Here is a 22,301-nt window from a genome sequence, read left to right as displayed (position 1 = left end):
TGAAGATAAGATCTTAACTATTATCACCATTAACTTTTTGATATTTCTCCTAAGCATTTTGATTGAAATTATGGATATTCCTTTCACCTTCCATTAATCCAACAACAACACTTTTTCTCATTGATCTTTTCCTGAAAGATCTTATAGGATTAAACTTGGCAAGGTTACTCCAATTTTATTGTGCTGAAGCCACACTCGATTAAGGTTCCACACAACCCTTCTTGCTTCATTCAACGATGCAAACCGCACAAACCCATTTTTTCTTCCGATTCCACTTCTCTTTTGAGGAATAAAAACATCCACCACAATCCTGTACTTTCCACAGACCCCTTTCAACCATCTCCAGTGAACATTACGAGGGAGCTTATTCACAAACATGGTACCACTACCTCACTATATATAGGCTCCTCAAGACTCCTTTTAATCACCTTTTTGTGATGGATGATATATTTGTTCATTCAAAAAATTAGGAATGTTTAGTGCATTTTATATGAGAAAATAAAAATTAATGATAATAATTTTATTATTTATAATAATATTTTTATAATTATTATTTACAATAATTATTAATTTTCCTCCGTTAATTCTTATTATTAATCTCACTAAGAATTAGAGGTATGCTATTTGCAAAGGCTCACGGGTCCAATCCAACTCTTGAGTCAAGTTTAGTCATAGATTTTTAGGATAGAATCTTGTTTAAAAAAAATGGTTGATATAAAAGATTTCGAAGTGTCAACATTTTGGGGTAGGCGAATGTTTGATTGGGTATACGCAGCATCTAATGGTTCACCAGGCTCCTTGGAACTTTAGATGTGTGGCTTGTAATGTCTATGATCCTTCCGATGCCTAGGCCAAAAAGGCTCTTTAGGATGAACTCCTTGAGCTCAAAATCTACATGGGTGGTGTCTGGTGTGTTGCTGGAGATTTCAACACTGTCAGATCTGGTTTGGAAAGAAAGTGATGCGTATATGGGGGCACGGGTGTTTCGGAATTCAACAATTTCATAAGTTTGGTTGGTCTGCCTCTTTGCGGGAGAAGAAAAGTGATAATAAAAGGAGGATATTGGATAGATTTCTGGTATCCGTTGAGTAACTGAAGATATTCAAAGATTAGTGTCAAAAAGGGCTCAGGCGGGCTGTCTCTGATAACTGCCGAATTCTTCTCCCAAACGAGTCTTTAGATTGGGGTCCATAACCATTTTATTAAGGCTATCGAGGATGAGTGTTAACAACTTACTACAGTCAGAGGGTCGGTTCAATCAACGTCTAAGAGTAAAAATAAACATGCTAAAGACCTTCCTGAGAAATGGAACAAAGAGAATTTTGGCAATGTGGATGAGAAAATAGAAGGGCTCGAAGGCAAGGGGGACAAAATTGATGAGTTAAGCTGTCAAAGGGATCTTTGGGCCGAGGAGATAGAAGAAAAGAGGTGTGCCATTAAGGATTTATGGGATGCCTTAAAACTAAGAGAATCAAGTCCAGTTAATATTTGAATCTGAATCTTTGAGTGCTCTGAACTGGTGCTGCGAGAGGGAAACTAGACCCTGGAAAATATGGTTTGTCTTAAAACAGATTGACTTGTTATGTGCTAGGTGTAATGTAAAATTACACAAGACTTTTAGGGAGGGAAATGGTACAGCGGATGCCTTAGTTAAGGCAGAAGTTGACAGAGTGGAGAACCTCATTATCTGGTGCTTATATGGTTTCTTGTTTTACAACTTAATCTGTTGTTGAGATGTTAGAGGGTATAAGTATCTTCTTAGAGTTGCATTTGCATAGGGTTTCTTTCCTGATTTTGCTGAAACCTTTTGGGCTGGACCAGGTTTGCTTCCATCGGGAGGTTGTATGCTGGATGGTTTCTTGTTGATCATTTGCTCTACTTGATTAATTCCCGTGAATAAAATTTTTGACTTGGCAAAAAAATATAAATAATTTATTTTAATTTTTAAAAAATTAAAAAATTAATATAAAATAAAGGTCTCCGAAGAGACTTTTTTCTTTTAAGGCAATAAAAAAATATATTGATAAAAAAAGTACCGAATTCATGAAAATTGGAGAACATGAAAACAAGTAAAATAATCAAACAAGAAGTAAAACAAACAAGTAAAATAATTAAACAAGAATTAAAAGTAAGTAGATAGAGTTTTATTCCTTTGAAATATGAGTGAGAAGAAAACACTTAATCTTAAATTTGAGATATGATTGGAAAAGTTCTCCAAGCGCCAACAAATCTTTATAGGAGGCATCCTTAGCCAAAGACAAAAATAATATTTTTGGGTAAATTTTAAAATATATATTGACAGATTACGTATTATATTTTAAAATTATTCTGAATACGATATTTTGAAAAAATATAAAAAAAGGAAAAAAGTTTAATACAAGAAGAAAAAACGTAATGGACAACGACAAAAATAATAAAAATAGAAAATTTTTTTTCTTTTATAATTTCTTTCAAGTTTTTAAACTCATGAATTCTATTATTATACTTACAAAATTTAAAGATTTTTTAATTTCCTTACTTTTTTTATTCTATCTATTTTGCTTTTTTTTTTTTTTTTTCTGGGATAACAAAGGAATTACTCAGCGTAAAAAATAAATCAAATATAGAAATAAAAGGATCGCACTATATAAACAACCCAAATCCAAATTGAAAAATGCAAACCTATTTTCAATGTATAGTCGACGTTTTCCTAACTACTAAAGAATTACCCTGTTTGGTTTATATATATATATATATATATATATATATCAATCTCACAATAGAAAAGCACCATTAATTAATTATTTTTAGCGTTTGAAAGCTCCATGGATTCTCGAAGGTAAGCTTAGAGCTTCTCTAGACTGCCTGCGTTTCTCTTAATAATAATTTTATTAATTGAACCCCAATCTAAGCACTATGTTTCACTACATAATATTCAACTGTTTCTCTGCAATTGAATTAATTAGATATTTTTTTTCCTTTGAGTGAAGGTCTATTTCCGAGAAAGAATCGAACTTCATGTACCAAACAGTGACGGAGATAGATAACAATGACTTTCATTATATTCTTGCAGACTATGGACAAGAAGCTTACCAAAGTTTTCAAGAACAGGTAATTGTGTGAAAAACTGCCTCAAGAATTATTACTTTACTTGATGGATTAATCTTAATAATATTGTTATAATTTTTTATAATGTGCATGCAGTTGCAATTATTTGACTTTGAAAAGTACGTAGAAGAAACCTTGTCGAAGAGTGCAAAGATTTGTGAGGACAAACTTGAAGCAGAAAAAGCGATGGCGACTGAAAAGTTTTTCAAAGAAGCTTATGACAATCTTCTTAACATGGAATGTTATCCATCTGACATTAATGGTGAAGATGCTGAAGAATTGAGGAAAGCGACTGATAAGTTCTTGGAAGAGTCATACAATAACCTGCTTCATATGTTTGATGGGGTTTCAAAAACAACAGGTGGTGAGTATTGTTTAACATTACTTCATATCTAATTATTGTATAGACAATAGGAAGTAAGAATACGTCAATTTCCCTAACTTCCGACTGTGGAAGCATCCTGCATAACAATTAATAAGACATGAATCCCACCTCTGGCCACACCGGCTGCAAATCAATTATGTGTGACATTGTGATTTTTTTTACTTATAATTAACGTAATAGGAAGCACATATGTATAAATTATCTAAAAGAGAGAAGTACGGAAATTTAAGCAACTAAAAGCATGATCTTATCCATATAAAATCTCACATACATCTCTCTAACTCGATTCATTATGATCTTATCTATATAAATAAACAGCATGCTACTAAAAAACCTATATATAATATATTCATTATGATCTTTTCTATATGCATGTATAGATATAAATATATATAATATTATCCTTTATTATAATATATTAACAACATAGGCCCTTAATTTTTTTTTTTGACAAGTATAAAACCTTAATTTGTGGACTTTAAAAATGCTAAAATCTAGCAAAAAAGTTAATAAGTATGAGGAGGTAATCTCGTTTTTATCTTTTTGTAATTTTTCTAGCTTAATGAATATTTATTTATATAACTGCTACAGGAAGAAAGAAGGTGAAAGAAAAGAAGGAAAGGAAGAAGAAGTGTTTGAAGGCGAAAGAAGAAGGGGAATTGCTAAATGTTCACGTTGACTTCAAGGAGGATCTCTAAATTTATGCACAATGTACATAACTGCAAATATTCTAATCTAATTCTCACTCATGCTTAATTTTTTATTTTTCATTTTGGTTGGAAAAGTAAAGGAGGGATATCATTATACACTAATAAAAAAAAAATGAGGGATTGGTTCGCTATTTGTTTCATTAAAGGTACAAATTTATAAAGGGTGAGCTTTTCAAATCCAATTCTTTTAATGAGGAGATATATTACTAATTTTTTACTATGCTATGTGATTACTATCTTTGCCATTTTCCCCTTGATTTGATACATGCAGATGGGTCGATTCAAAAAATTTGCTATGTAATAAAAGAAATCTTTATTGGATTTCATTCAATTTATTTTATATTTAATGGGTATAATTATAATAAAATTAAAATTCATAATTTTAATTCCACGAAGGCTTTTTTTTTTCATTATTTATAAAGTTTAAGGAATTATTTGAATATGAATCCAAATTTTTTAATAAAAGAAAATCTTGATACCTTACAATTTATCAACAACTTCTTTTTATTATAATTTTGTAATTATTCAATCACATTAAATAATTGTGTAAAAATTCACGGCCACTTATAAGTGTGACTCCATATAAAATTTTGATAGACCCACATAATACTAAATTATGTGGCAGTATTCCAACATGGCAGAGTTACTGGCTGTAAAGAAAGCATTGGAGTTATTCAAAACCTCACAGTGGTACAAAAAAGAAGTTCTAATCATCGAATCAGATTCCATAGTGTCAATATCTTGGACCAGCAACAGAGGAAACAGACCATGGATATTAAAGCAAACTCCTTTACAGATGCATTAGCAAAACTACGGGTTAATTCAAATGAGTTTTTCGTTGCTTGGCTGTAGTGTCTTTTCGCTAAAAATTTGGATGCGTTATAGGGTCCAGGATGTGTTTTAGAGACTTCTGGTAATTGCGTCAAAGGTGGGAAGTCAAGTAGAAATGCTATGTCAGTGTAATCGTATGCGGAACTCGCATTGATATTAATAAAATTCATTTTTGGTTGACTAAATAAAAATAAATTATGATTGATTAATTGTATTATAATGATGGTAGGTGATATATTTCTTTAGATAAATCATCATTTTTTATAAATCTAAATAGTTTTTTTAATTAATATATTTAAGATTATTAGTGACTAAATCCTAATCAATTAAATTAAAAATTCAAGAGTAAGACACGTTTATTATTAAGAATTCCAAGATAATAAAAAAATTTTCTCTCAGCTCCCTTGAGTAGGACTTCTATGAGCTAAGAGAATTCCCAATTTTTTCTCTAATTTTCTCGATTCTCAATTCTTTTCATCGAAAGTTTTGTCAAATTCTTGACAATTATCATAGATTTCATCAAATTTCATCAAATCTTGCTATTTTCTTTAGCTTTAAAGGATTGATTAGGCTATTTGAGATAAGTAAGAAGGATCTATGATCTCCCTTGATCGTTATTGAAGAACCAAGTATTAAGCAGGCGAGTGATGCGGTGGGTGAAAATCAGATAGAACTGGGTAGAGTAGAAACTGCTACGAAGCAAAAGGTGACAAATTGAAGGTCTTTGTTTGCAGCATCAGGAAATCAAGCCTTGGAGTATTATCTGCCACTGAAGACTGAAGAGGGGCTAACTGTGAAACCGTCGAATGAAGTTTTTGAAGAAGGAATTCTCCAATGGCATAACTCCTTTGTAGTTCAATTCATTGGGAGAGTACCTAATTATAGCCTCTTCCAGAAAATGGTCAATATACTTTAGGCGAAGGAAAGTGAAGTAGAGATTAAGCCTGTCGGGCATAATCTTTTTGTGCTTCAATTTCCAAACTTTGATGAAAGAAAGTGGGTCCTTGAGCACGGTTCGTAGCATATCCAGAACAAACCACTGATAATCAGAAAATGGGAGCCAAGAATGTATTCATTGGAATTTAACATGGAGAAATTGCCCATCTGGGTTCATTTAGGTAATGTCCCACTTGAATTATATTCAAAGAAAGGGTTGAGTTACATCATTAGTGCATTGGGGACTCCCTTATATATGGATACAATCATTGCCAAGTAATAAAGATTAGCTTATGCCAAAATCTATGTGGAAATGAGGGTAGCATTGGAAGTTCCAAAAACAATCGATGTTAAATTGAGAGATGGATCTCTAGTTTTAGTTAAAGTGGAAATACCATGGATGCTTCAAAAGTGCTCTCATTGTTGCATTTTTGGATATTCTAATAAAACCTGTCCAAGTAAGCCAGTGATGATTGCAACTAAGGTATGGATGCCTAAAGATAAGGCTAAAGCTACGTTGTTGGAGAATAAAATGAATGAAGGTGATACAGAGCCATCTACAAGTAAAAACGGGAGTGAAATGGAGGAGGTCAAGGTAACCGAAACTATCTCTGCTACTAAGAATAACGACAAGGCAGCAGCACAAAACCATTCCACTAAAGTTAATTCTATGAACATATTTGCTATATTGGAGTCCATAAAGGAATTAGATATTATAAGGCATGAAATTAGTGATTCTAAAGGAATAATGGATGGGATAATTCTTCATTCATTAAAGAAGCCTAGAGTTGTAGCTATTGGGGTGGTAGATTTGATGAAGTCTATCAAAAGCAAAAAGAAAGCAAGTAATGGCAGGCACTTCTACCTTGGGAGGTCATACTTTCAATTCTCCAATATGAATTGTATAGTATGGAACACTAGAAGATTTAACTGTCCTTTAAAAAGGAAAAATGTAATAGATAGAATACAGAGATTAAATATTGATTTGGTTTGTCTAATTGAAACACAAGTCAAACAGCATTGAATACAAGCCATACTGGACAATAATTTTCATGGTTGGGGTAGGTACCATAACTACTCTGAAGCAAGCAATGGAAGGATTTGGATTTTATGGAGACCACATGTGCAGGTTGGCATGGTGAACCTCACTGATCAAAGTATTACCTATAGTATGTTCTTTAAAAGTCAGAAATTCTTTTTCTCTACCATTTATGGGAGTAATAATGGAGCGGAGAGGAGAATGCTATGGTCACACTTGCTACCTTTAAGAGGAATAATTTCAAATAGTCCATAGATCCTAGCTGGTGATTTCAATGTTATTACATATTGTTGTCATGTATCAATCTGGAGACTCAATCGCTAGATGTAAAAATTTTAAAAAAATTATGAAAAAACACAAAGAATTGCCACCAATTTTTTTTTGAGGTGTAATTGGCTACTCAAAAAATTTATCTTTTAATAAAACAATAAAATAGGTTTAAAGCTTTATTAAAAAGATGATTTTGGTTTACGAAAACAAGATCAAATTTGTGAGTCTGTTACGTGTGGAAAAAGATTAGTACCTTACAACGCCCATAAAATTGTTACCAATTAATTATGATACAATAGTTTTTTATATGAAATTTAATTATAATTCCTTTTATTTGTAAGAAACAAAATTAGTTAAAAAAATATTTTATTGAGGAATATTAAGAAAATCTTTAAATTAAAAAAATACCTTCGAAGTCTCTAACATAAAGATAGAATTTAAAAATAGTCTTTCAATTTAAGATTTATCATAACATTCCTTCTAAAAATAATAAAATAACACTCTTTGTAAATGATAATTATTGATGGCTTTTCAACATCTAGGTAGAGTACCAATCAATTATATTTCATAGGATGCTATTTTAACTTTATTTGTTTAAAACCAAAATTATAAGAAAACTTTTATGTGGTAAAAAATGAAACATAATAATATAATTAATATTAATCAACCATAACTAAAGCAAACATATATGTATGCATTATAAATGAAGACATCAATTTAAAAATGAAGCATATACAAAATGATGATCAAGTGTGAATTTAAAAATCAAGTTTTCAAATATAAAGAAATCATTTGGATTCAACAACATCTGAGCAGAGTTTATGTGTGAATTTTTATATTTAAAAATCCTGTTCAATTATTTTTAATCAAGATTTTAATAAAACGAATTTATTTTTTTAGCACGGAAGTTTATGAAAACCCTTAATGAAATAAAATTTCCTAAATACCCTAACGTCTATGCGGCATTCAGGAATAGATTACTTCACAAAAGGTTTTCAAATCCTAATAAATTTAAAATGAGTTTGAGGTGTTAGGTAAGTTCATATTTAAATTTTAAGAATTTATAAGCCTCTTTAAATGTCTTTAATATCTAGGTAGACTTTCGGAGCAAGCTTATTTTATAGTTGTTTTAAAAAATGGATTTTTATGTGCTTATATATTTTATATATATTCTGGCTTACTTTAAAAATATTATTTTTGTTATTATTGCTATTTAAAGTGCATGAAATGAATACAATATATCATAAATTATGCAGTTGAAATGACTAGCCAATTTTAATATTTTTATTTATTATTAATCTTTTTTGTTTATCTGCTTACTTGTATTTATTATTGTTAATAATATTATTTTTACAGCCCTTAATCAAACTCATACAGTAACTATAAGCTAAGAAGAGAAAACTATGACCCCATCAAAGTACCTCACGTACAACCATTAACGCCCCACCTTACTTGAGACACTAGCTTTTACCTACATATGACATCTTTTTTATTGACATATTCAGCCTTTATGAACTTGACAACAAGGACTAAAGGGACCGAATCATGATAGCTCAAATTAAACAAATCAAAATGGCCTACATTTTTTTACAAGTAGTTGCAAGGAAAATAGACTAGAAGCAAGGGTGTTGAAGCTTTAAACCTTTTTAAACACACAAGGCAGCAAGCACGCAACTGATAGAGCCTTCAGCTTCTACAAATAAACCACGTATTAAAAAAAAAACCAAAAAACATGAAAGGTTTAGAGCTTTAGGACTTCTACAAACAGTGTTCACGCAAAACAATCAAGCAAAAAATTAGAGACTTAAACTTTAAAGCTTTTTCCTTACATCAACAACTTATCACTCCCATCTTTGGAAGCCATTGCTATTAAAGTTTTCTTTCCACATTAAAAGGAAGGGGCTGTATGAAAAAACATCCAAATCATGATTGTTCATGGAAAGCCAAGCCGCACAATTTGGTTACTCCAAGCTAGTTTCCATGTCTTCATTTGTTTTGGCTTAGGCTACCTAAAAAATTATTCATGCAAGATGAAAAATCAAAGGTGGAAGAGTTTATGGCATGGACTAAACTACTACTGCAAAAAGAAGAAATAGAAATTGTTCGACGATTCCAATTGGTTTCCATGTCTTCATTTGTTTTGAGTTTATACTAACTAAAAGCTGGTCATGAAAAATGGAAGAGCAAGGACTTTGAAGACTTTGTGAAATGAGGCCGATTGCTACTGCGATTGGAAGAGGCAGAAGTTGTTCGACAATACCAAAAAAAAAGATAAAGTTTCAACCATTTTGTAAAAAAATGAAACAAAAACACATAACAAATAAAGCCTTAAACTTTATCAACAAACACACCAAAGCCAAAGCATGCAAGGAACAAATAAGAACACTTTACAAAAATGATCATGGCAGGTGCGAAAATGGTATAGCAAACAATGATATAAATGGGAAGCACATACCTTTTTTTTTTCTATTCTTAGCTTCCACTTCTTCCTTTTTAGCCAGATACCCCCATGTGCCAACACCTTCCAACCCTTTTGTGCCATTCGGTAGAGCCTCCAAGAAACAAGATCCCAATCTTGATTAATAAAAACCCTTGGATGAAATCTCATCAAAAGGTCAAAGTTTCTCTTTTTCTACTTTTTCAATGAGCCACCTTTGGCCATTAGATCATGATCAATGAAAGATCCAATGACCCACATTACTCACTACCAAGGTTACATTTTTAGCTTCTAAACCTATGAAAAAGACCATTTTACCCTTAGCACAAAGTGTTATGTATTTATGATCATTTTCTTAGAGATCAATGTTTCTATGATCATTTTTGGGATTTTAAAGCACCAAAAATTATAAAATATTATAAAATTAAGATCTGAAAAATTTTATGAAAATTCAAACTCGAAAAAGCCAAATTATGAAAATACCCTTATAAGGGTATTTTGGTAATTTCATACTTTTTGGGGTACTGCTATGATTTCAAATGCACTAAAAATCATGAAATATTATAAAATTTAAATCTGAAAAATTTCACAAAAATTTGAGCTTGAGAATATCAAATTACGAAAATGCCCCCTATAAGGGTATTTTGGTAATTTTACCCTTCCAAGGGTGCAGTGAAAATTTTAGTATTTGAAAAATATTAAATTCAATTTTAAACCACATTGATTTCAATTAGGTTTTGAATTTTTAGAGTTGACCTAGGTTTTTATCCATTTTGACAAAATTTTATGTAATTTTGACTTTGTTTGACCAGATTTGACTTGAGTTCACTTTGAATTTCTGAATAAGCAAATTTGTGAGCCTTTTATGGGTCATAAATGGCCCTCGTAAATGGTCTCGACTCATGTTCGTAAATGAGCCCCAGATCAGTCATGTTGTAAAATGTTCTAGATAAAATTCAATGTCTACACATATCCTTTAGAGAGTTTAAATTTCAATGGCTCTTAAATAGCCAATTTAGAGATGAAATAGTTACATGATTGCATGACTCAGCTAGCTTTGTCTTATCACATAGCAACTAGGTCTCTATTCATGTGGATTAATAATTAGCAAGAAAACCATCTAGCAAGAAAATTGGATAGGGTAGTAATAAATGACTTATGGCTCACTATATTTGCATAATCACAGGTGGAGGTCATTGCTCTTGAAGTATCAAACCATTGTGCTACATTGATAAAACTTAATATGGCTTGGTATTCCCCTCCTAAACCATTTAAGTTTTTTAATTTTTGGAATAGGAACCAAAAGTTTAAAAACATAGTTGAAAACTCTTAGAAGCTGCCAATGATAGGAAATCTATTGTCTAAATTGCATAAGAAATTAAAAAGACTAAAGCTGGAGTTAAGAAGTACAATAACTTGCACTATAGGGATGTAATAGCAAAGATGTAGAAAAAAGAAAAGAGCTAAAGGCTGTAAAGATAGAAATATTAACAACTATTCCAAGCATTGAAATGATTAAATTCAAAAGCACTTTATCCATAAAGCTAAAGGAGTTGACAGAAGTTGAGGAAAGTCATTATAGGCAAAAATCCAAGATAACTTGAATACAAGAAGGAGACCAAAACACAAGATTCTTCACAAAATGGTTACAGCTAAATAATAATAAAAAAAAGCACGATAAGAGTACTTGTTGATGCTTAAAGGAACAAACTAGAAAAATTTTCACAAATTTCCAAGGAAGCAACATCATTTTTCTAAAAAATGATTATACACCAGATAAAGGAGTTAAAGTTTGTTCATAGGAATTTTTTAGTGAACTTCTTCAAGCTTCAATATCTTCTAAGGATTAAGATGCACTTATAAGGCCAGTGCTGAAAGAAGAGATCAAAACTATTATGTTTTTTATAAACAATGACAAAGTTCCTGGTCTAGATGGATACACAACCCATTTTTCCAAGCAATCTTGGTCGATTGTTGATAAGGATGTTACAAATGCTGTATTGCACCTCTTTCAAACTGGGTACATACTTTCTGCATTTATCTCAACCATTATCACATTAGTTCTAAAGAGTGCAAATCCAAGCAGGATTAGAGATTACAAGCCCATATCATGCATTTATAAGTGCATTACCATAATTTGGGCAAATAGGCTTAAAAATATCCTATCAAATATCATAAGCAAAAGTCAAAGTGCTTTCATAAAATAGAGGAGCATCATAGACAATGTGCTTGTGGCATAAGAGATAGTAAGGGGGTATGGTAGAACCATATTATCCCTAATGTGTGCTATCAAGATTGATTTGAAAATGGCTTTTGATATATTGGATTGGAATTTTATCCATAACATTTTGGCAACCATTGGATTGCCTTTAAAATTTATAGGCTGGATCAACAACTGTATTACAACCTTAATCTTTTCTATATCACTTAATGGAGGGCTAGTGGGCTACTTTCAAGGAGCTAGGGGAATAAAACAAGGGGATTCACTCTTTTTATATCTATTTGCTTTAGCAATGAATATGTTGTCAAGAATGCTAGATGAAGCTGCTAAGTTTTGATTGTTTGCCTATCATCCTAAATGTAAAAAGATTAAGCTGACAAATTTATATTTTATAAATGATTTGTTAATTTTCACAAAGGGAAGCAAGAATTCAATCATTAGTGTCAAAGAGGTTATGAAAGCTTTCTACTTGTTCTCAATGCTATAACTTAACTGCTAAAAGAGTGAGATATATGACAGAGAAATAGGTAGGGAAAAGATCCAATCAATTTAACAAGCCACATGATTCAAAATAGGCTTACTCTCTGTCAGATACATAAGATTCCCACTAGTCACCTGAAGATTCACTACAAAAGATTATGCTCCATTGCTTAAGAGGATTATAGCTAGGATTAAAGAATGGACTAGTAAGCACTTATCTTATGTTGGAAGACTATAGCTAATCCAATCAGTACTCTTCAACTTATAGCTAATCTGGTTAGTATTCTTCAACTTACACAATTATTGGTGTAGACACTTTATATTGCCTAAGCATGTTTTAAAAAAGATCAATCAGCAATGCTCTAGTTTACTTTGGAAAAGTTAAAAGAGGACTACTATATGAGCTAAAGTCAATTAGGAACCCATTTGTTACCCTAAGTCTGAATAAGGGTTGGGTATCAAAGACACACTAACTTGGAACAATGCATGCATGATGAGGAATATTTGGTCTATTTTTTCAAAAGCAAGATCTATATGGATAGCTTGGATTAAAGCCTATGTCTTAAAAGGTAGAAGTATATAGCAAGTTACACCACAATAGGGTAACAGTTAGGGTTAGAGGAAACTATTTCAACTTCGGGCTACTGCATACCAATTCATCAAACAAGAAAATGGTATTGAGGTATGGCTTGTCCCTAGCAATGGCTGTTCTATTGCAATGGTTTAGAATAAGATAAGGTCTAAGCAAATAAAAGTTGAGTGGTACAAACTAATTTGGCTTCAATATCATATCCCAAAACACTTAATGATTGCATGGATGACTATACTAAATAGGTTTCAAACAAAAAATAGATTGAAGAATTAGAGAGTAGAGGTAGATGAAAAGTTCTACCTATGTCAACATGGAAAGGAATCTAATGACCACCTATTTTTTAGTTGTGAATGTGCAAAAATGGTGTGGAGAAGGCAATTACAATCATGCAAGATTAACATAGTAGTCGGGGAGTGGGCTGAAGAATCGAAATAGGTAGTGACAATGATGAAAGGCAAGGCATTGGTATCTACACCATCAAAACTGCTTTTAATTCTGAACTAGTAAGAAAACTTGTGCTTTGTTGTAGAGTCGTTAAATAACATAAACTTTAGTGCAATCTCTTAAAAAACAAAAGAAAATCCAAATGGACCCGTCGTGCATGTTGTGTTAGGACTCTCAAGCCTTGAAGTGATCTTATGCAACTGTGCTAAAGATGGCCTTTTACCATTTTATCTGATTTAAGAATGTATATAATTAGATTTTAATTGAATTAATTAATTAATTGTTTTAATTTAATTAATTAAAAAGTTATTAAATTAATTTTAATTGATTAATGAAAATAATTTTAAAAGAATATTAATTTTTATTAATTTGTTTCAAAAATTAAATTAATCAAAATTTTAATTGAAATATAATATAATCTAAATATAAAATAAATATTATATAAAATGAATCATTTAATTTCATAAATTGTTAAAATTTTTAATATAATATTTTGATATTTAAAGATTTTATTGATAATTTCATTTAATTTATTTAAAATATAAAAAATTAATAATTTAAAATATAATTTAATTTAAATATATTTATTATTTGATTAATAAAAAATTAATTAAATTAATCAAATTAAATTCAATAGATTAATTTTTAAATTTTATAAATTTAATTTAATTAATAAAAATAAAATAAAACAAAATAATTTAATTCATTAAATTTTAAATAATTTAATTTAAAATCGATCGAATTAACAAAATAAATATCCTTAAATCTATCGACAAAATCATTGAGTGAATCACATCGGACTATGTGAGTGTGACAACCATTAAATGGCATGGGTCTGGTCTCCACTTACAGTGTCAGTGAGGGATTGTCTGCTCTTTCGCTGTAATCACAGTTGAGCAAAGTTGAAGGAAACAAACAAATCACTGGGGATTGTGGTTGTTATACTTGTCAATGTGTCCACTCATCCTGTATCACAAGTCTCTCTCAATTCTGAATATAAAATATAAATAGAATGTTATTATGCATTTGTCACATCAATATTCATTTTTTTTAGTGCAATAATGAAAAAAATTAAAAAATTATTTAAAATTATAATTATCTATTTAGAATAATTTTTTATTTGATTTTGATCAAATAAAATATTAAATATATATATTAAATTCGAATTAAATTTTAAATCAAAAGATAAAAAATAAAATAAATTAAACCAAATCAAATATATATTTTTTAGTTTTTATATATATTTTAAATTTTTATAAAATAAAAATAAAAATTTTATATTAAAATAACATATAAAAATTAAAAAATTAAAAAATTAAAAATAATATTCGAAGTTTTGAAATCAGAAACCAATCTCTACCTAAGGTATTCTAGGATTCTTAGGAATAATGGCTATTCTATCATTTTTTATTTAAGTCAAATTTAGAAATAAAGAATCGTTTTCCTAAGAATCCTAGAATATCGTAGGTAAAGATTGGTTTCTGATTTCAAAACTTCGAATACTATTGAGAATATAATATTTTTTTCATATGATCGGATTACCTTGAACTAAATGTGATAATTAAATACCCCTCATCAAGATTTCAGAAAAAATTTTGTAAATTTCCTTGAACTAAATGCACCGTTAAAGTGAAGCCATTTGTTTATGCTCAAGCTCTTTGTCTCCCACTATTTAAAAAAAAAAAAAAGCAAGAAGAATAAGAGTGAGAAAGCATATATATTTAGACATTAAGGTAAAATTTTTTGGTGTATTATAATTTAATATTAATTTTTAATTTTATAATTATATTTTAATTTTATTAATTGTCATTTATATGAGCTTTGGGTATCACTATGAATTTTAATCAAAATTAAGAATGGTCATGAACATCAAGAAGACAAATTTCATTATTAGCAAAAAAAAATTAATTTGAAAATTTGAGTAAAAAGATAAAAACTTCCAACGCTTCTTGAAATAAACCTAATGCCTCTACTATTTCAATTTGAATTTATTCAATTAGTGATCGAAACTAAACAATTCATCTTATCTTTACTTAAATTATCATATATTTATAAACAATTAAGGTGTTTTTGGAGCATTAAAAAAAGTGAAAGGATAAGAAATGAAATTTGAATTTGTTTGATAGCAAATGGAAATGAGAAAAAAGAAAATAAAAAAAATGAAAAATTTCATATTTATTCACAAATAAAAATAATTTCAAATTAAAAAAAAAAAAGAGAGGTGTGAGTAAGTATTGCATATTTATAAGATTGTTTATCATATTTAAAAATTTCATTTTATTTTAATTTATAAAAAAGTTATAATAATAAAATAAATTTTTTTATTTTTCAATAATAGAATGAAAAAAGTTTCAATTTTCTTTCAAATTTTCATTTTACAATTAAGCACGCCCATGAAAAAATATATATATTTCTAATCTTTCCATTTTTTTTTCTTTTTTAACTTTTCATCTTTTCACTTTTATCCACCTAATAAAGCATTAATATAAATAGGTCACCGTAGACTTCTCTAGATTTTACATTCAAATTTACCATGTATTTGCTTACAAACCTTATACTATATTCATTTTTTTTTTTACTTAAATTGAATTTTGGTTTCTTATCCTCTTGGATTGGATTAGATTTGTAAATTTAGAATGTGACATAATGATATGATACGAATACTATATATAAAAAAAGTAATACAATTTAAAATTTTACCAAAATTATATATGAGTTTCACATAAAATAAAAAAATATATTTCATATTTTTAGTGTTGACATAAATTATAACACATAATTTTCATACAAAATATGACACAAATACTTAAATTATCAATATGTTATACAACATTACTATATGAATTATCATATTGGACTCTATCATAAATAGTGTCGATTTCATTCTCTCTTAAACCTTTGGTTTTATTCTCAACATTTCTTTAAGCTTTTGTATGTAAACGTTTTTTAATTTTTTTTAGCTTCTATCAATCAGTATTTTGTCTTTATTTTTTTTAATAAAGAACCATGTCATCTTTTTATTATCATTCATTTTTGAAAACTTATTCTATTTAACTTTTTTTGTTGTTTTTTTTTTTTTCTCTTTAACTGTCTTTCTTTTGTTCATTTAATATGTGTTTGCACGAAATTATGTAAAAAATAAAATAAAATAAGATTATAATAAAATTCATTAAATCATGTTATCTTATGATATGTTGAGTATTTGTAGAAATTAAGAATAAAATAAAATCATTTTTATCCTTCATCAAGTTTGGAACATATAAATTCAAATATGATAAAATGATTTTTTTTTCATTTGGTCAAAAATATTCTTTTTGTAAAATAAATATTATTTAAATTTATAATTTTTGTGTTATAAATATAACTAAAAAATTTTAATTAAAAGTTCTATATTTTCTCTATTTTTTCTTTTCTTTCTTTTTTATAATTTTAATTTACAATAATTTTATATGAGTGAAAGCTAAATTTATTTTTTAAAAAAATATTTTCAAAAAAGGTTGAATTTTTTTTGTCAAAGAAAAAAAGTTGAATTACAAAAGGACATTGATTCTTTTCAAAAAAATTTTAAAAATACATTTTATCTTTTTCTTTTTCCCCTGTTTTTTTTTTTCAACCTTAAAGCTACAAAAGAATTTAAAAATAAAATATAATCTATACAATATATAAAAGCTACTCTCTTCAATTTCTCTTCAATTTGATGTCAACTCATCGAATTTACTGTTCATTTCTAATGTGAAATCAATACACTTCATTGCCACATTACTTTTTTTAAATATTATTATATTTAACAATTATATATTTTTTGTCTTCAAGTTGACTTGTGTGACACATGTCTTATTTTGGACAAAATTGGAAAACTTTTTGCAAATTTAAGATATTTTTGGCTTGAAGATTCAAAACACCAACCTTTTACCACCTTAATGTCGTCACCATGAGCGACCATTACATCTACTACCACCACCACTACCATCATTGCCACTCCCACAACAACTATTGTCACTATCATTGCTCCCACCATTGCCACCATTAACATCACCGTCAATTATCAAAAACCCCAAATCGTCCCAATAGACCTAAAACCCTATTTCAAAAAAAAATTCCAAAAACAAAAAATAAAACAAAAACCTAACTATCCAAATACATATAAAGCCAAATAAAAAATCAACATTCAAAATTCAAATAATGTCTAATAATTTATTTGGTTCCCAAGAACACAAAAAATAACAAAATATGTTGTATTTCAAAATCTAAGCAAAAAACTCACCTCTAATGAGCTAAATTTCAAACGGTAACCATCACATTTCCACAAATACAAATATGAAAACCAAAGATCTCAATTTACAGTAAATAAAAAAATATATTAGAAATAGAAAAATCTAAGATTCCAAAGAAACAAAAATGAAATCTAAAGATATCCATTAGTAAAATAGAAACTTTCGAATTCAAATTAATTTCCAATTTTCCACATTTTCCCAAAATCCAAACTTTGCATACATCAATACCCATAATCAGATATATGGGTAGTGGTCAGTTTTTTTACAAAAAGTGAAATTTTTAGTAAAAAATAGGCAAATAGAATAAGATAAAAGAGAGTGCAAAGAAAAAAGGATAAAAAAACCTACCGCCATAACCAACATTGACAACCTTTATAACCAATGTTAATTGCCTAAATCACCACTGAACTCAACCTCTTAACCATCACTAGTAGTCTTTACTAAACACCATAACTAATGCCTAATTATCATCAAATCCTTTAGCATGTCAACATTCAAAAAGAATAAAAGACCAAAATAAAAAAAAAAGTACAATATATCATAATAACAAAAAAATTAACAAAAAACAAAGGAGAACAAAAACAAGAAAAAACAGAGGTTTAAATTTTATGGTATTGGGTTTAAGAGAAAGTTGGGCAAAGGAAGGAGAAAGTCGAGAAATGAAGAGAAAGAAAGGATTTTTAGGTTTTAGATTCTTGAATTATAAATTTTTAAAGATTTTTTCTTTTGAAAAATAATCTATAAAAAGCTAAAAAGAGATGAAAAGAAGAAGATTATAAAGTTTTTAGGTAAACAGCTAGAAAGATTAATAGAATCTAAATAAGGTTAAATTTAAGAGTTTTGTTTTTAAGGAGATAATTGAGAAGCGGCTCTAGAGAGAAAGAGAAGAAAGATATCAAATAAAGGATTAGAGTCTTTTTAGATATTTTTAGTTGAGTGTTAAACCATATCGTTTAAACTAATAAAAAAACATGAAGACTAAAAAATCAGTTGAGTAATTAGGTTGGCTAAAAAAAAAAAGTGATGACCATTGAAAAGGGGTTGGCCCATTTTTAGTAAATTATCCCAATTCAAAAATAAATACTTCATTTTATTTCATTTTTTTAGATATATTTTCAATTCATTAAAAATAATTTTTTTTAACTTTTATTTACATATTACTTTAAATAATAAAAAATAGATTTAATGATAAAAAAGATCATTTGAAAAATTTTAAGTGTTGAAAATTATATTGAAAATTTTTAATAACAATTTTTGAAAATATTTTCTTAACTTAGTTTTTACTATTTATACAAATAAAAATATTTTAATAATATAAAAATAATAATTCATTATTTTCAAAATCAATTTTTTTACTTTTTTATTGAGAAATGAAACATTAATAAAAAATAATTATAAGAAATAATATAAGGTTTAACAACATAATCCAAAATCAATGCTTTAAATCTATCACGAATGATACTTTGAAGATATATATATATATACATCAATGTAAGTGTTATGCATTTTTTTTACCTTTAGATTAAAAAGCTAAATTTATAACACTTAGCTATTTTGATCTAAATATCAATAATGTATAACACTTATACCGTTATTAATGGATCCATATATCCATTTTGATCTAAATATCAACAAATGTATAACACTTATTCGGTTATTAATGGATCCATATATATATATATCTATAATATTTTATTACACCACTTAAGAATTTTAAAACAAATTATAGAGCTTACCAATATAAAAAACTACTAATCATTTTAAATTTACATATGTCATAACGTGTAGATTCATAGAGCTACCACTAGACATGGATCAAAGGAGTCACTCCAATATTTTTTGTTTAGGTGTGATTGGTCACCTGATTGAATCTGTCTTATTTAAAGAGGAGTCTCAAGATTGACTTAGGTACCTTTAAATAGTAGATTCTGATATACGAAACTAGAGTTTAGGTTTGGAAGTACGATTACATATTAAAAAAGTTATAGCACCTTTACAACACCCATCAAAAGATGGTACTGTTTGGTCTCAAATTATCCAAGTCTTGAAAATGTTTATATTTTACCAAAATATTTAATATTGAGACTTAATCTTAAAATCACTCTAATAGTTTGGTAGCAATTTAAGATAATTCTCTCACATATTCATGGAGACTAGTGTCCTACTCTAAAGAGGCTTTATGGTCGGATTTGTTAAGTTTTTTTTTTTATTTCAAAAAATTTAATGAAGTCTTCAAATAGTTTGGTAGGACTTACTTTAAAGCAAATCTCCCAATAGTTTGGTGAGATTTTATTGTAAAAAGATTTGCAAACATTTTGTGAATCTTATTAAGTCTCCTAATAGTTTGGTAGGACTTAATTTAAAAAATAATTCTCCAATAGTTTAGAAGATAAAATTATTTTTTTTTTGAAAACTGATTTATAGAATTTCCTAATAGTTTGTGGATTCCATTTTAAAAAATTAAATCCATGCAAATTCTCCAATAGTTTGGTAGCATTTATGAACTTATTTTGTAAGGACTTTTATTTGAAAAAAAGATGTTTTTTATTTATTCTTTTAAACATATTTGAAAAAGGTTTTTTATTTATTTCATAAATAAGTACAAAAGAAATCATAATAATAAGTAATGTATTTTTTTTCAACTTAAAATAAGAAATAATAAGAGTAAATAAAAATAAACAAAATAAGAAAAATAAAATCAAAACAGAAAATGGAGTGAAAAAGGAAAAGATAATACCTGCGATTGGGTCAGGTTGTGGATGGTAAAACACGCAGATTTAGATGCCTCAAATTTCAGACTTTTCTTTAGAAGTACTTGAGTATGTCTCTCTTTCTAAAATGCTTATTCTTTTATCTTCTCTCTAATTGATTTATAGGTGCCCAGAAATTGACAAATAAATCCCAAAAGCAGACAGAAAATTTCCAGAAACCCAACAAAATGTCTAGAAAACTAAACCTAGAAATCCCTAGAATGCAAAACCCTATAGAAATTCAAACCCAAAAACACAAAATCCCAATTCTAGAAAATCTAAACAAACCAAACCCAAAACTTAAAACCTCTTGGTTGCTAAACAAATTTCTCTCTTTTCTCTCAGAAGTTTTTGCATAATCTTTTTCTAAATCTCCCTTCTTTGCTTTGATCATAGATTGATATATGAATTCATGCTTAATCAATTCCCCTTAAATCTATGATTTTATTTGATTTTCTTTTTAATGAGAATTGATTTTGAAATTAAATCCTAAAAATCCCTCCCTATTATTTTAATGTGAATGATTATGGAATTAAATTCTGACAATCTCTCCATATCATTTTTAATGCCAATTGATTCTAGAATTAAATCTAAAAAATTTCTCAATTATGGTTGAAGCCTAATTCCAAAAAAAAATTTTCGGACAAAATAAGGTGTCTATAGCTACCTTTTTTTATGCATTTTCTGTAGAACAAGAATTGCACAAAGACAAAAGACATCAATTTTGTTTGGGTCTGAAAGCCGAGATTTAAAAAGCAATCAAAGTATGCCAAAATGATTGATACTAAATTGCAAAACAGGAAATAAAATGATCTGGATTGAGCCGAGATCAAAATAGGTGACCAAGATTGAATGCAAGTCAAAAAAAATGATCTGGACTGAGCTGAGATTGAAATAAGTGACCGAGATTGAATTGCAAGTTAAAAAAATAAAGTTTATAATTTCAACTTTAAATCCAAAGATTCACAATTTTGACATTCAAAATTTTGTAAGGTTCCATAACATAAGTTAAAAGATCCTAATATTCCAAGTTTAACAAAATCGCAAAGATTCAAGGTTAGCAAAGGTTATTAGATTCACAAGATTGAAATATTTGTAAAGTTCCAAGTTTTGCAGAGGTTATAGATTCGTAAAGATTTCAGGTTCACAAGAACTTTTAGATTTGCAAAAAAAAAAAGGTACGCAAGATTCCAAGGTTCACAAAGGTTCTAGATTTGCAAAGGTTCCAAGTTCGCAAGGACTTTCAGATTCATAAGATTACAAGTTTCGCAAAGGTTTCGCAAAGATTCCAAGTATGCAAGGATTTTCAGATTCATAAGAAAAAAGGGTTTGTAAGATTTCAAGTTTCACAAAGGTAAAAAAAAGATCTGGACTGAGCTGAGATCGAATTACTAGGACAATGTCGTGAGTCTGAAAGTGACCAAGATCAAGTCGAGGCTGTAGATGAATGATCGAGAGGATGCCATGAGTCAAAAAAATAATTTATACTGAGTTAAGATCGTATAACTAGGATGATGCTGCGAGTTTGAAAGTGACTAGAATTGAGTCGAGGTCATAGATGAATGATTAAGACGATGTCGTAAGTCAAGAAAATGATCTGGACTAAGCAGAGATTGGATGACTAGAACAATGCTAAATCTGAAAGTGACTAAGATTGAGTCATGGTCATAGATGACGGATCGGGACAATGCTGTGAGTCTGAAAGTGACTAAGATCGAGTCAAGGTTGAAGATGAATGATCCAAACGATACCGTAAGTCAAATAAATGATCTGGATTGAATCGAGATTGAATGATCGAGACTGAGTTGCAAGTTAAAAAAATGGTCGAGATTGAAAATAAAGGAT

The sequence above is a fragment of the Durio zibethinus genome, chromosome 20, assembly GCF_047325235.1.
Source record: "Durio zibethinus cultivar Kanyao isolate XHJ-2024 chromosome 20, ASM4732523v1, whole genome shotgun sequence".
Taxonomy (NCBI): Eukaryota; Viridiplantae; Streptophyta; class Magnoliopsida; order Malvales; family Malvaceae; genus Durio; species Durio zibethinus.
This window is presented reverse-complemented; position numbering follows the sequence as displayed.